The 16124-nt window shown below is 43.0% G+C and overlaps 1 protein-coding gene across 6 annotated transcripts in view; it reads right to left on the bottom strand.

The window, feature by feature from the left end:
• ATP11B (ATPase phospholipid transporting 11B (putative)) overlaps nucleotides 1-16124 on the bottom strand; it is a 245491-nt gene that overhangs the window by 211509 nt on the left and 17858 nt on the right. The window lies entirely within an intron of this gene.

Genomic DNA, 16124 nt, shown 5'->3' with positions numbered 1-16124 from the left:
TTTTGACAGCTGAGTGAGCAGATAGTAGTCTCTCCACTTGTTATATGAAAGAATTGACAACCTCTGCAGGAGAGATCATCACGGGAGGTGAATCGAGATCACGATTTTTAAACAATTAATTGTGCAGCTCTACTCTACTCCTATTTTTATCAGGAACGGAGATCTAAGGCTCCATGTACACGGAACGTTGTTCAACCTCTCATGAACGATTTTACTTGACAGCTAGAAACCAGAGTCTAAAAACAGTTGTTTAGCCACGAGTTACCGTGTTTAGCAGCGTTTACAAGCTGTTACAGGCATTTGGTGTTTCAAATGCCTCTGAACATACGTCTGAACCCATTTTTTCTGCTTTCCAAAAAATGCTTTTAAACTCAACTGCCTAGAAATGACTACAAACTACCAGGTGTACATTTACTGATAAGATAACAGAGGAGAGTTCAGGGGCAGTTGAAAAAAAAAATGCTCCTAAGGCCTAATGTATGTGGGATGTAGGGATCTGCATCTAGGAGTGTTTAAGATAACATCACAAGACCCTCCCAAAGCACAAAAAAAAAAAAAAAAAAAAAAAAAAAAAAAACATTAAGAGCCCTTGCACACTGGGGCGGTTTGCAGGCGCTATTGCGCTAATAATAGCGCCTGCAAACCGCCCCGAAAGTGCCGCTGCTTTCATTCCAGTGTGAAAGCCCCGAGGGCTTGCACACTGGAGCGATGCGCTGGCAGGACGGTAAAAAAAGTCCTGCCAGCAGCATCTTCAGAGCGGTGAAGGAGCGGTGTGTATACCGCTCCTTTACCGCTCCTGCCCATTGAAATCAATGGGACGGCGCGGCTATACCGCTGGCAAAGCGCCTCTGCAGAGGCACTTTGCGGCGGTATTTAACCCTTTCTCGGCCGCTAGCGGGGGGGGTAAAACCGCCCCCGCTAGCGGCCGCATACCGACGGTAAAACGCCGCTAATAATAGCGGCGTTTTACCGCCGACGCCGCCCCCCGCCCCAGTGTGCAAGGGCTCTTAACTATTTCAGCCATTCTGTAAGACCAGAGTGAGTAGCAGCAGCAGCTGAGAGAGCAGCAGTGTACTTGTATCTACCTCAATTTTGGTGCTTTTACTATAGATCCCATAATGAGCATATGTGAGGAAATGCTCCTGACATTGCTGTTGATGAGGCTGGAAAGACGTCAGAAATTGCGTGCGAGGACCAGAGTTAGTCGCTATTGGACTCATCCATTGATTGTGCAGCGCATGTCTGTTGGATATTTTTCCAACATGTATGTACAGCACTGCTAGTGGTGTATTGTATTGGATCATAGGCTCATTAGGAGTATATAAATGGTCTATGAAGCATTGCAAGCAATTACAAGTTTTTAAAATACTTTTTTTTAGTGGTTTTTCATCATTTGCTATAATTAAGTTTTGTAATATAAAAAAAAAAAAAAAAAAACACCTTTTTAAAGGCACCTTTAAAAACGCTTCTAAACTAAAACGCAGCTAAACGCTGGTAACACGTTTGGCATCTGAAACATCGGCGTCTGAACTAATATTTTTGCCTCTAAAACGCAACTGCCTTAAAACTACATTAAACCGAACCTGTGTACATGTACACATAAGATAACATTAGATGAGTTATGGGGCAGCTGAAAAAAGCATCCAACTGCCTCTGAACATCTGTTTACCAGCAGCAGTCAGCAGTGTACATGAGGCCCAATTCAGCCAACTCTGAGGATTTTAAGCCTTTGTGCTCCCCGGGTTCATTTAAATTCAGGTAATCTCTGAATTTTTCAGTTTATCTTGGTCTCAGGACTTTTATTTATATGTATTCACACATTTTGGGTTTGTTGCACTTAATTTGTTCTTTGTATATACTAATTGATATTCATATTTTTGAATATTTTTTTTTTTTTTTTTTTAGGAATTCACTTTTATTCACACTATTGTATGATACGCTACATTACCAAAAGTATTTGGACGCCTGCCTTTACACACACATGAACTTTAATGGCATCCCAGTCTTAGTCTGTAGGGTTCCATATTGAGTAGGCCCACCCTTTGCAGCTGTAACAGTTTCAACTCTTCTGGGAAGGTTGTCCACAAGGTTTATGAGTGAGTTTGGGGTGAAAGAACTTGACTGGTCTGCACATTCTTGACCTCAACCCGCTAAAACTCCTTTCAATTGAATTGGAGTGGAGACTGCAAGCCAGGCCTTCTCATCCACATCCGTGCCTGACCTCACAAATGCATTTCTGGAAGAATGGTCAAACATTCCCATAGACACACTCCTAAACCTTGTGGACAGCCTTCCCAGAAGAGTTGAAGCTGTTATAGCTGCCAAGGGTGGGCCAACTCAATATTGAACCTTACGGACTAAGACTGAGATGCCATTAAAGTTCATGTCCGTGTAAAGGCAGGCGTACCAATACTTTTAGCAACAGTGTATATAGTGCTGTACGTTCTGATTCTTAAAGAAGCATCACCGTTTGAAAGTACAGCAGCGTATTGCCATTTACCTGTATGGCAAACTGTACAGGGCACGTGCATCTCCTTGGGAAGTTGTAAAAAAATGCTGTAAAGTGAGGATGGTCCTGGTCCCAACGCACTGTGCCCAGTTTGAGCCACAAAATGCAATCGCAAGGCCTTCAAAAACAGACTGCAACAAATATGGTGACTCATTCGCTATTTGCTTAATTGTTCAAATTTGCCATTTTCAGCCTTGGCTACTTCTCAGTTCTGCAGGCAGAAATTCTGCCAGTGCATGCTGCTGTCACATGTGATTAAGTAAGCAGTAAGGCTACAAGTCTAATTATATTTTGCTTTGAATGCTCATAAGATGGCACATGCAAATACAGCAGGTCATATCGTCTTCACTATTGTAAGCAAGTGCTGTTGTATCTGAAATGTCAGAAAAAAATAAAATAAAAATGTGAATTCCCCAGAATATATAGATCTATATATCTATACACACACACACACACACACACACACACACACACCCTAGAGAATAAAATGGCGGTTGTTGCAATATTTTATGTCACACTGTATTTGCGCAGTGGTCTTTCAAATGCAATTTTTTGGGGAAAAAAAAAAAACACACTTCAATTAATAAAAATAAAACTAAACCGTAAAGTTAGCACCATTTTTTTTATATAATGTGAAAGATGTTACACTGTGAGAATCATGATCTTTATTCTAAGCAAAAAAAATTGTGATTCTCATTTTAGTCAGAATCGTGCAGCTCTACTTTGTGTTATAGTGAAAAAAGCAGCCCCTGCCAGCATGTTACATAGTCTCTCTCACATAGCCTCTCTGCACCACAACACCCCCTGCCCAGTAAGAGCTAGGGCTGTGCAAATCAGCAGAGATCATGCTCTCCTGAGTGTCTGGAAAACACGAGTCAAAAGTGATAGTACACCAACAGGAAACCGACATCTACGTCACCCCTTCTGCTATCAAAATAAACTCCAAAAGTGTTCAAATAACATCCAACATTGCCCCTCTACCTGTGCTGCATTTTTGAGTCACATAACCTATGAAAAACTCATTGTAAAAAACACACGCACTTTTTTCAGCACTTTCTTTGCCATCGGCAAAAAGTGGATAACCCAATTTTCGGCGGCAGATAGATCAGTGCATACCTACTAGAAAAACGGTATATAGCCGCGTGCAGGGAGTTCATTCAGACTTTCTGGATTCATGTATGTTTCAGTAAGGCACATATGAATCTGTTGCAGATTTGTTTCAAACATGCAACACAAATGACCCCTTTATGGAGGGGTCTTATTAACCTACAACTTCCTCAAAAGCAAGCAAACTCTCTTTCATAACAACAGTAACAGACAGTAAAAGTGTTGCAAATAAGAACTATGTGCATTTGTTGTGCTTGTTGGTACCAACAATGAAAATGTTGCACGGGTTTCCTGAATTTGGTGAAAGGCTTATGACTGTGTCCTCACCTCCAGAAATACATTGCAAGTGCGTTAGGCTTAAAGGGGTTGTATGGGTTTTTTTTTTTTTTTTTTTAAATAACAAACATGTTATACTTACCCCCACTGTGCAGTTCGTGTCGCACAGAGTGGCCCCGATCCTGCTGTTCTGGGGTTCCTCTGCGGCTGTCTCGGCTCCTCCCTGCAATAGCTAACCTCCCTCTGGGAAGCTCTATCCCGAGGGGGTTAGCTTGCGGGCTCCCTGTCATACACGCTGCGTCCATAGACACAGCATGTATGACTCGGTCCCGCCCCCCAGCGGGCCGCATCATTGGATGTGACTGACAGCAGCATGAGCCAATGGCTGCGCTGCTATCAATCTATCCTATCTATCCATTCAACGGCCAGACTCCGTGGAGAAGAGGATGCTGGGGGATGTGCACGGCAGGTGAACAGGCTCAGGTAAGTAAAGTGCCATTGTTTTTTCACCTTAATGCATAGGATGCATTAAGGTGAAAAAACACGAAACTTTACAACCCCTTTAATGTACACGGGACGTTTTACAACCTCTCCTGAACAATTTAACTTGACAGATAGTAACCAACGTTTAAAAACGTCCACTTTGCCGTTTTTTGTTTTTTTTTCAGATAGTCAAGAATTAAAACGTAAACGAAACGCGGCTAAACACGAGTTACCGTCAGTGCCATTGTTTTTTCACCTTAATGCATAGGATGCATTAAGGTGAAAAAACATGAATCTTTACAACCCCTTTATTGTACACGGGACGATTTACAACCTCTCCTGAACAATTTAACTTGACAGATAGTAACCAACGTTTAAAAACATCCACTTTGCCGTGTTTTTTTTTTTTTTTCAGATAGTCAAGAATTAAAACGTAAACGAAACGCGGCTAAACACGAGTTACCACATTTACACACTGTTACAGGCATTTCAAATGCCTCTGAAAATCCATCCTAAACGCATTTTTTTTTTGTTTTCCAAAAAATGCTTCTAAACTCTGCCTAGAAACATCTATAAAAGGAACCTGCGTAAATGTACTGATAAGAGAACATAGAGGAGAGTTCAGGGGCAGATGAAAAAAACACCCAACTGCTCCTAAACGTCCGTTTACCAGCAGCAATGTACATGAGGACTTATTGAATCACCTATAGGAAGAAAGTGGAATAATCAGACTACATATATTCTAACAGCTATGAAGCAATAAAAACATTTTACTGCTTTTTAATTCTGTTGCAACCTAAGCCTAACGCACTTGCAATGTATTTTTGGAGTTCCACCCCAAAAAAAAAAAAAAAAAAAAAATATTAGTAAAGTGCTTAAAAAAAAAATTAAATAATAATTTAATCACCTCAAAATGCCTGTTGCTAGGGGGTCCCTCTTAGTCTACCTCCTTCGGTGCCTGGGCTCCTGATGTCACTTCCCTCGGCGCAGGAAGGGAGATCGCCTCCCCACCCTCCCTCTTGTCAATCATCTGGGACACGTGACCGGTCCCAGATGATTGTGAGGCCAGTGACGGCGCATGGCGCGGCTCGCGCAGTGGGTGCCCGGCTGTGAAGCAACAGCCGAGCGCTCAGTTACAATGCCTGCGCCGCTGAGCGGAGGGGGGAGCGAGCAGGGCTTCGATCCCCCGCATCGCTGGACCCTGGGACAGGTTAAATATCCGATTAAAAGTCAGCAGCTGCAGTATTTGTAGCTGCTGACTTTTCATTTTTTTTTTTTTTTTTTTTTTTTTATGGGAACCCCGCTTTAACATACAAATGATACTCTTTACAATGGCTACAAATCGACTAACTTAAAACCTGTATTTTAAACAAAAGGGGTTACTTTGGTATGTCAAGAATATTTTAACACACCCACAGATGTTTCCAGGTGACTAAACACCTAGACAAAAAAAAAAAAAAAAAAAGAAAGTGCTCAAAGTCTAATTCTCCATACTTGGGGTGTAACATGTAAAATGGTGACAAGCCACCCCACCCCCTCAACATTGTGCAGGGGTTCTTCACCGGTGTAGCAGCTGTCAGATTCGAGAATAGCAAGGCTGTGCTGTGCAGGCAGCCTATCACTTAGAAATCTGTGAATGAATAAACTACAAGTCCCGTCTGTCACCATCGCAGACATACTTGTAGATTCATAATGGAACACAAGTGTGATGACTACCACAGTCACAGTTCATTGACATTTCCTCTACCTCTCCTTAGCTCAGTACAGGCAGAGAGCTGGAGGAGGAGTCTTCAGAAACCTGGACTTGCACCCATTACCCACTAATCATGGTTGCACTGTTCAGCAGTAGGGATAAGCCGAACACCACCCTGTTCGGTTCGCACCAAACATGCGAACAGGCAAAAAATTTGTTCGAACATGCGAACACTGTTAAAGTCTATGGGACACGAACATGAATAATCAAAAGTGCTAATTTTAAAGGCTTATATTATACGTTTTTTCGGGAGCAGTGATTTTAATAATGCTTAAAGTAAAACAATAAAAGTGTAATATCCCTTCAAATTTCGTACCTGGGGGGGTGTCTATAGTATGCCTGTAAAGGGGCGTATGTTTCCCATGTTTAGAACAGTCTGACAGCAAAATGACATTTCAAAGGAAAAAAAGTCATTTAAAACTACTCGCGGCTATAATTGCATTGGCGGTCCGACAATACACATAAAAGTTTATTGATAAAAACGGCATGGGAATTCCCCACAGGGGAACCCCGAACCAAAATTTAAAAAAAAAAAAAAATGATGTGGGGGGGGGGTCCCCCTAAATTCCATACCAGGGCCTTCAGGTCTGGTATGGATATTAAGGGGAACCCCGGCCAAAAAAAAAAAAAAATGGCGTGGGGTCCCCCTCAAAATCTATACCAGACCCTTATCCGAGCACGCAACCTGGCAGGCCGCAGGAAAAGAGGGGGGGCGAGAGAGCATCCCCCCCTCCTGAACCGTACCAGGCCACATGCCCTCAACATTGGAAGGGTGCTTTGCGGTAGCCCCCCAAAACACCTTGTCCCCATGTTGATGAGGACAAGGGCCTCATCCCCACAACCCTGGCCGGTGGTTGTGGGGGTCTGCGGGCGGGGGGCTTATCGGAATCTGGAAGCCCCCTTTAACAAGGGGACCCCCAGATCCCGGCCCTCCCCCTGTGTGAAATGGTAAGGGGGTACCCCTACCATTTCACTAAAAAACTGTCAAAAATGTTAAAAATGACAAGAGACAGTTTTTGACAATTCCTTTATGTAAATGCTTCTTCTTTCTTCTATCTTCTATCGTCCTTCGGTTTCTTCCTCCATCTTCTTCTGGCTCTTCCTCCGGTGTTCTCGTCCGGCATCTTCCTCTGCGGCGTCGGCGCCTTCTTCCCTTCTTCTCATCGGGCCGCTCCGCATCCATGATGGCATGGAGGGAGGCTCCTGCTGTGTGACGCTTCTCCTCTGACGGTTCTTAAATAACAGGGGGCGGGGCCACCCGGTGACCCGCCCCCCTCTGACGCACGGTAACTTGACGGGACTTCCCTGTGGCGTCACGGGGAATGCCACAGGGAAGTCCCGTCAAGTCACCGTGTGTCAGAGGGGGGCGGGGTCACCCCCCCCCCGTTATTTAAGAACCATCAAAAGAGGAGAAGCGTCACACAGCGGGAGCCTCCCTCCATGCCATCATGGATGCGGAGCGGCCCGAAAAGAAGATGAAGACAAGAAGATGAAGAGAGAAGCGTCACACAGCGGGAGCCTCCCTCCATGCCATCATGGATGCGGAGCGACCCGAAAAGAAGATGAAGACAAGAAGATGAAGACAAGAAGATGAAGAGAGAAGTGTCACACAGCAGGAGCCTCCCTCCATGCCATCATGGATGCGGAGCGTCCCGAGCAGAAGAAGGGAAGAAGACGCCGACGCCGCGGAGGAATATGCCGGACGAGAACACGGGGGAAGAACCAGAAGAAGATGGAGGAAGAAACCAAAGTAAGATAAAAGATAGAAGAAAGAAGAAGCATTTAAATAAAGGAATTGTCAAAAACTGTCTCTTCTCATTTTTAACAGTTTTGACAGTTTTTTAGTAAAATGCCCTTACCATTTCACACAGGGGGGAGGGCTGGGATCTGGGAGTCCCCTTGTCAAAGGGGGCTTCCAGATTCCGATAAGCCCCCCACCTGCAGACCCCCACAACCACCGGCCAGGGTTGTGGGGATGAGGCCCTTGTCCTCATCAACATGGGGACAAGGTGTTTTGGGGGACTACCCCAAAGCACCCTCCCAATGTTGAGGGCATGTGGCCTGGTACGGTTCAGGAGGGGGGGGCGCTCTCTTGCCCCCCCCTCTTTTTCTGCGGCCTGCCAGGTTGCGTGCTCGGATAAGGGTCTGGTATGGATTTTTGGTGGGAGCCCACGCCTGTTTTTTTTTTTTAATTTTGCGCGGGGTTACCCTTAAAATCCATACCAGGCCCTTCAGGTCTTTAGGAATTTAGGGGGACCCCCCACGTCATTTTTTTTTTTTATTTTGGTTCGGAGTTCCCCTGTGGGGAATTCCCATGCCGTTTTTATGAATGATCTTTTATGTGTATTGTCGGACCGGCAATTCATTAATAGCCGCGAGTAGTTTTAAATGACTTTTTTTCCTTCGAAATGTCATTTTGCTGTCAGACTGTTCTAAACACGGGAAACATGCGCCCCTTTACAGGCATACTATAGACACACCCCAGGTACGAAATTTAAAGGGATATTACACTTTTATTTCACTTTAAGCATTATTAAAATCACTGCTCCCGAAAAAACGGCCATTTTTAAAACTTTTTTTTTGCATTGATCCATGTCCCCTGGGGCAGGACCCAGGTCCCCAAACACTTTTTATGACAATACCATGAATATAAGCCTTTAAAATTAGCACTTCTGATTTCTCCCATAGACTTTTAAAGGGTGTTCCGCGGCATTCGAATTTGCCGCGAACACCCCAAATTGTTCGCTGTCCGGTGAACTTGCGAACAGCCGATGTTCGACTCGAACTCGAAGCTCATCCCTATTCAGCAGGCTCATTTGCAAAAAACAATGCTCTTTTTTTTCTGCAAACGTATGTGCATTTATTATTTTTTGCAAAAGGTGGACTTGGCCTTTAAAGTGGTTTTAAAACGTTAAGGTTTTTACCTCAAAGTAGTCAGAAAAGTAAGTCCTGATGACTTCAGGCTGGCCCCTTTTGCAGGTATAGTTATGTAAAACATTAAAAATAAGTACGGTTTAAAGATCCAGTAATATACTGTCTCACCCTGCTCTGCACATGCTCCGTTGCTCTCCATTTTTAGGCACAGTCGAATTTGTAGAGGCAGATCAGTTGATAGCCCCAAAGTGGAATTAAACTCTCCTATCCTTTACAGCCAAGGAAGCTGCCATCTTGGCTTCTGTTTGATCTTCAACTGCCATGGTGCAGCACGTGTGATCAGTTATGCCACCAGCCATTTAATGGTTTGACAGTTTGGAAGAGGGGGACACAAGCAATTTGACAGTTAGTCATTCAACGTAACCATTTTTTGAAACCGGTAAATCAATGGGTTTAGTTCTACTTTATGATTTGCTACTGTTCAGAGGCTCCGGGCTTCAGCAAAATGGCAGCCTTTAGCAAGAGGAAACAGGAGCAATGCTGGAGGCAATTTACAGCACACACTAATTTTCGTGGCAGAATAATGTGGAATGTATGTTCCTTGCTAAAGAACATTATTATTTATAAAGTTATGGGTAAAGTTTCACTTTATGGCATGGGCAGGCGAATCGCCGTCATGTTACGTCGCTCCTTCTGGTGGTCACTAGGGGCGCCTCTGGAGCCGATGCGAGTGCCTGGTGGTCTCGATAACCGCCGGGCTCCCGCAATCGCTCGTAACACGGCGAGAACCGGGATATCTGTATGTAAACGGTTCTCTGAGGGGAGAAGTGACAGATCGTCTGTTCATACAAAGTATGAAAAGCGATCTGTCATCTACCCTAGTCAGTCGCCTCCCCCCTTCAGTTAGAACACACACTAGGGAACACAATTAGCCCCCTTGATCGCCCCCTAGTGTTAACCCCTTCAATGCCAGTGACATTTTTACAGTAACCAATGCATTTTTATAGCACTGATCGCTGTATTAATGCCAATGGTCCCAAAAATGTGTCAAAACTGGCCGATGTGTCCGCCATAATGTCGCAGTCTCAATAAAAATCACAGATCGCCGCCATTACTACTAAAAAAAAAAATAATAAAAATGCTATAAATCTATCCCCTATTTTGTAGACACTATAACTTTTGCGCAAACCAATCAATATACACTTATTGCGATTTTTATTACCAAAAATATGTAGAAGAATACATATTGGCCTAAACTGAGGAAAATTTTTTTTTTTTTTTTTTAAAGCAAAAAGATGGGGATATTTATTATAGGTAAATCATTCTCTGCTTTAAGGTAAAAAAAAAAAAAAAAAAAAACCTGTGTCGGGACCGCCCAAACCACCTTATACTTACCTGATGGGGGACCTGAGGGGGGTGCCATTCGTTCCTGCTGCTGTCAATTAAAACCAGTGTCAAAGGAGCAAGGCCGAGCCACACTGTCTATAGACGCATACAGTGAGGCTTGGGAGCAAGCCTGCACGAATACACTCATTAGCAGCTTGCTAGGGGAGGGGGTATTCAAAAGCAGGAGGAGCCAGAAGCACTGGTGGGGCACCCCAGAAGAGGAGGATCAAGGCTGTTTTGTGCAAAACCATTGCACAGGGCAGGTAAGTATATATGTTATTAAAATAAAATAAACCTTTAATACCACTTTAAAGACTGAAAACAGGAATGGTTTTTGTATTCTTTTATTTTTTATCAGTTGTAATCAGGTTATATTCTCTCCAAAGTTTTTTTTTTTTAAAAGTCAGCAGCTACAAACACTGTAGCTTCTGACTTCCAATAAGAACACTTACCTGTCCCCAGGGAGCCCGCGATGTCGCCCCCCCCGAGGCCGATCCGTCCATCGAATCCGCCATAGTAGCTAAGGGAAACCGGCCACACAGATGCCAGAAGGCAGGGGGGCGGAGGAGGGACAGAGCCAGAAGAAGACGTGACATATCTCGCTGTGGGGAGGCTGAGAGGAAGTTCACCTATTTACCAATAAGGTAAGTAAAATAATAATAACATATCCAAAAACGAGCTGTGGAGGGGTGGTCTTTCCTTTAAGAAAAAGTTAAAATGTTGGGTGGAACTCCACTTTAAGCCTCATTCACCCGGGCAATGTTATAAATTGTGATTATATGCTTTTCTGAAAGCATACAAATGCATGTAATGATTGTAATGTTGGAATGCACTTTCAAATATTTGCATTTAGGTGCATTCAGTTTAATTGGGTTTACAAAAAAAAATTATACCTGTGTGTTCATGAGTAGATTAGATAATCTGAACGTGTGTAAAGGCATCTACATTTTGCATATAAAAACAAACACTACATATTCCAGATCAATTTTTCCTTTGTTCAAGGACTCATGCACATGGGAACATGAGGCTATACAATGTGAATTGCAGGTGCATTTCCATGCCTGAGGGACACAGCTGTCTATAGCAATGAATGGTTGTACACGGGTATGCACAATACTTGTGTAAACCTGTACACACGCTCAGGCTTAAATCCCTAACACAGCTTGTGAACATCTAGGGATACATGCCCATGCATGTTTGCAAGTTTACACAATCATGGCGTACACCCACATCGACCATGCCTTTCTGTAGGGCAGCTGCACGCTGTAGATGTGTCTCTCGGGCGTGGAAACACATGTTCAATTCATTGTGCATGAGGCCCTAATAAAACGAAGACAGGAGGCCTTACTAGTCTGTAAACTGTCAAACTTCCTCAGACAAGTCAAGTGGTTCTAAAGGCTGAAGGTTTTTTTTTATTACCTTTACAAATTCTATGCATGAAGGTAAAAAACCTTAAGTGTGCAGCTCCCCCCCCAGCCCCCTTATATTTACATAAGCCTGATCTTGATCCAGCGATGTGCACGATTGAAGAAGCTCTCCTGGGTCTTTGCCTCCTCATTGGCTGAGACACAGCAGCAGGAGCCACTGGCTCCTGCGGCTGTCAATCAGTAAGGAGGAAGCGAGGGGTGCGGCCAAGCCAGACACACAGAGGTGGCTCAGGAGCAATCACACACACACACACACGAGTGCCCCCAGAGCAAGCAACTGGTTCTGGGGGCAAAAGCAAGGAGCAGCCAGCGAGGGACCCAAGAAGAGGATAGGGGCTGCTCTGTGCAAAACCATTGCAATGTATTACATTTTAGTTTTTGGGTTTAATACCACTTTAAGTACATTTAAAAGAAAAAAAAAAAAACACCACACAAAATTGAGGAGGTCGGAGGATCACCTCCTGAACGCCTAAGATGCTGCTGCTTAGCCAGCCCCTGAAAAACAATCCAGGTGCTCACCAATGTGAACTTATGCCTATCAGTCCATTATTCTAAATTACAGCAACATATTGCTTTTAGGCAAGTGCATCCAAGAAAGGGACTAATTGGAATTTGATCATACCAAGATGTGATTTCTGTCACTTGCTCCTGTGGGACCAGGAAGAGAAGTAGTGGACACACTATTTGTCAGAGAGCATCAGCCCATTATTACATAAGGTCCCACTGATTTTAGCTACTCTGATTCCTCTTTGTGCATGTGGAAAGAGCAACAATCAGCAACCATGGAGACAGTTGTTTGACTGTTTTCACCCTGGTGTGTATATCCACATCGGATGATACAATGTGCTGGGCCATATATGCCACATTAGTAAATTCCTAACATAAAAGACTGGAAACTCACATAGTTGAATGGTTTTCCCTTAAAGTGGTTGTTAACCCACTTTCCTATGTTTACGTAATCTGTGCTGTCTCCTCATATAGTGCCCCTGTCTTTTTAATAAAAAAAAAAAAAAAATCCTCCAATAGGGTATTTCACAGCGGCTCCCCGCACTCATGTAACCAGCCAGGTCTTCCCTCTGTCCCACTGACAGAAGCAGTGGGCGGGGCTGAGGTTTCCCCATGGACGTCAGTGGGATGCAAGGAAGAGAGGAGAGAGGAGACACGGCCGGTCACGTGACCGCAGGGAGCCGCCATGAAATACGGTAAAGGAGGAATCTTTTTATTAATACACAGAGACAGTAGGGAACTGTAAGAGGAGACAGAACGGATAGTAGATTTTATATATATATATATATATATATATATATATATATATATATATATATATATAGATAGATAGATAGATAGATAGATAGATAGAGATAGAGAGAGATTATTCCTGCAGCAGGAGGGGGATGGGGTGGCACTGTCACTAGGTGACACGCAGAGAGGGGAGGGGGGACGGGACAGAGGAGTCAGACATAGGCGCAGGCTGCGGATGACGGAGGCACGCAAACAGACCACGGTATCAGGGGCTCAGTAGCCATGATTATTGTGTTATGTTTGCAGAGGGGATAGCCAGGCAGGATCAGCCAGGTATTACAGGGTGCCAAATTACAAAGCACAAGCACTGTGCTGTATAAAATGCTTTAAAGGAGCAGGATCCACTTTTTTTTGTTTTTGGTGTTAAACGCTTTAAAGGCAATCTATGGTCACAGTATACATTTTCATTTCCTAACGCTTTTTGCGATTTTTATTACCAAAAATATGTAGAAGACTACATAATCGGCCTAAACTGAGGGAAAAAAAATGACTTAAAAAAAAAAATGGGACTATTTATTACAGCAAAAAGTACAAAATATTGTGGGGGGTTTTTTTTTTTCGAAATTGTCAGTCTTTTTTTGTTTATAGCGCAAAAAATAAAAACCGCAGAGATGATCAAATACCACCAAAAGAAAGCTCTATTTGTGGGAAAAAATGGACGTCAATTTTGTTTGGGTACAACGTCGCACGACCACGCAATTGTCAGTTAAAGCGATGGCCTGGTCATTGAGCAAACAATTCTTCCGGGGCTGAAGTGGTTAAGGTCATGTTTGACAGCCCTACACGTTTTGTTTTTAATGTTTGTTATGAAATGTACATTGTTGTGAGCGCTACTGTCGGTCGTGGATCATCCGTGTCACTTACATTTAATATACTCTATATGCACTTAGTGCAATATTGCTTATTTACTACTACTATAAATGAGCCCTAAATATGTGGGGACCGCCACAAAGTTTACAAACTTCAAGATCATTCAGATTAATAGGAGTAGGTTAGAAATAATGCAAATAAATATATCATTTTACATTTTGACCATACATACACTTTAGGCTCCATGCACACTAGCTTAACAAAAAAGGTTCTAGAAGCAGCTTTTGAGTACTTTATTTTTTTTTTTGCCTTTTTGGGAGCATTTTGCCAGCAGAAAAAAAACTGCTGCTAAAAGCTGTCACAAAAAGAGCTATTATGAGCTTTTTTTCATCTAGCATTTTCCTGCCATTTTTTAGCTTATAATGTGCATGGAGCCTGAAAGTGTACGTGGGACGTGTGAGTTTTTTTAGGATTTAAAAAGAATGAGGGACGCAGGAAGGCTTGTGATATTGCATACATTCAAGCAGTTCTTTCTTGCTAGTGCAGAGGTACCAATAATTATTCATGGCATCTCAATGCATGCTGGCAAAGCATGTGCATTACACAACAACTCATGGTGAAGTATTTAAAACAAGGGTGCAGTGTCACTTATTTACTGTGATTTCTTTGTGTATGGCAGTCCATTCAAATCAATGCAAAAATGTTTTCCGGTGGAATGGGGCAGCACCAAGGCTGTAAACATAGGAGAAGGCCAGTGCCATAGTACCTACACCTAAGTAGAATGGGGAGGGGTCTAAGTTAACTTAGGTTAGAGGGCTGGGAAATCAGACTATTTTTTCATAAAGGTGAAGGTATCCTTTAATGATTTCCTCTCTGCAACGCAAGGGAGGCAAGGCCTGAGGGCAAGTTTGGGGACCTCTAGTGTAGATGACGTGCAAAATCTTTCACTGAAACCGATGCAAGACATACCTTGTATTTTCTATTTAACCAGCCATATACAATTGATGGCCACACTTTGTCCTCATAGGCAATTCAAATCTATTTGTGGAGCAAACGACTCCAAGGCAGGCCACAGATGATACAATTTTCATTTCTTCCACCATGGGTGGAAAGAAAGATTAATCTCTCAATTCCGCCCCCCCCGTCAACACTCTTATGCAGCGTACATACGGCCGGACTTCCCGACAGAAAAAGTCAGATGGGAGCTTTTGGTCGGACATTCCGACCGGGTGTATGTCCCAGACTTTTTCTGTCGGCATTTCCGAAGGACTCAGCTATAGAACATGTTCTAAATCTCATTGTCAGAAATGCTGAAGGGGTTTAGACCGTTCGCAAGCATTGCGTTCATCAGGTGTAAATGCAGCCTAATAGCCATTAGAATGTCTGAAGGAGTAAGGGAACACAGAAAGGGATCAGAAGGGTTAGGCAGAAGCTGTGTTTTAGGTGTACTTACTACCAGTCTTGTAGAATTTACCTAATGCTGCCACGGATATATCAACTATTGTATGCACTGATCAAAAGCTAAAATGCAAGTTTGCTACAGAGATAAAAGAATACTTTTATAATATTGGACAGAATACAGAGAGATCAATCTATACGAGAACACTATACAATCAGAAATCCGCACACATTCCTAAATTACTCTAGGCTGGCTAATGAATAGTCTACTCATAAATAAGTAAATGGTTAACGATTACATCCACACAGGGGACTTCATGCTAAAACCACTGCCTTAAGCCTGCTAAATATAAACAGTGCAGATACAACCCTCTCCCTCATCTTTCAGAAGTTGTCATAAGACCTTTTATGAGTGTAATATCCACATTTCAATTCCAGCAATGACTGAATGTGACTGCGATGACCTGTGTTTACTGCAGTCATATCCACTTGCTCTTTTGGCTCTTCCACTACTACACCATATGCACACAGTCATAATCCTATTGTCTGTCACTCATTATAGTGCTTAAAGTCTATTTGGAGAATGAGTCTGCAGCAGACACGTATGGCGCTGGCAACAGATTAGCTATATGGTAAAAATAGAAGAGACAACAAAAAATGCTTATTGTCACATAAAAATAAATAAATAAATTAAAAAAAGGAACAGCATTACTTAGAATATAGGACACAGTCAGTAACCAAACAGCCTTATCTCTGCCAATCATAATAAAAATTAACCATCAGGTTTTTTTCTGAACTA

This window comes from Aquarana catesbeiana, linkage group LG04 (genome assembly GCF_042186555.1).
Source record: "Aquarana catesbeiana isolate 2022-GZ linkage group LG04, ASM4218655v1, whole genome shotgun sequence".
In the NCBI taxonomy this organism is placed as follows: Eukaryota; Metazoa; Chordata; class Amphibia; order Anura; family Ranidae; genus Aquarana; species Aquarana catesbeiana.
This window is presented reverse-complemented; position numbering and strand designations above follow the sequence as displayed.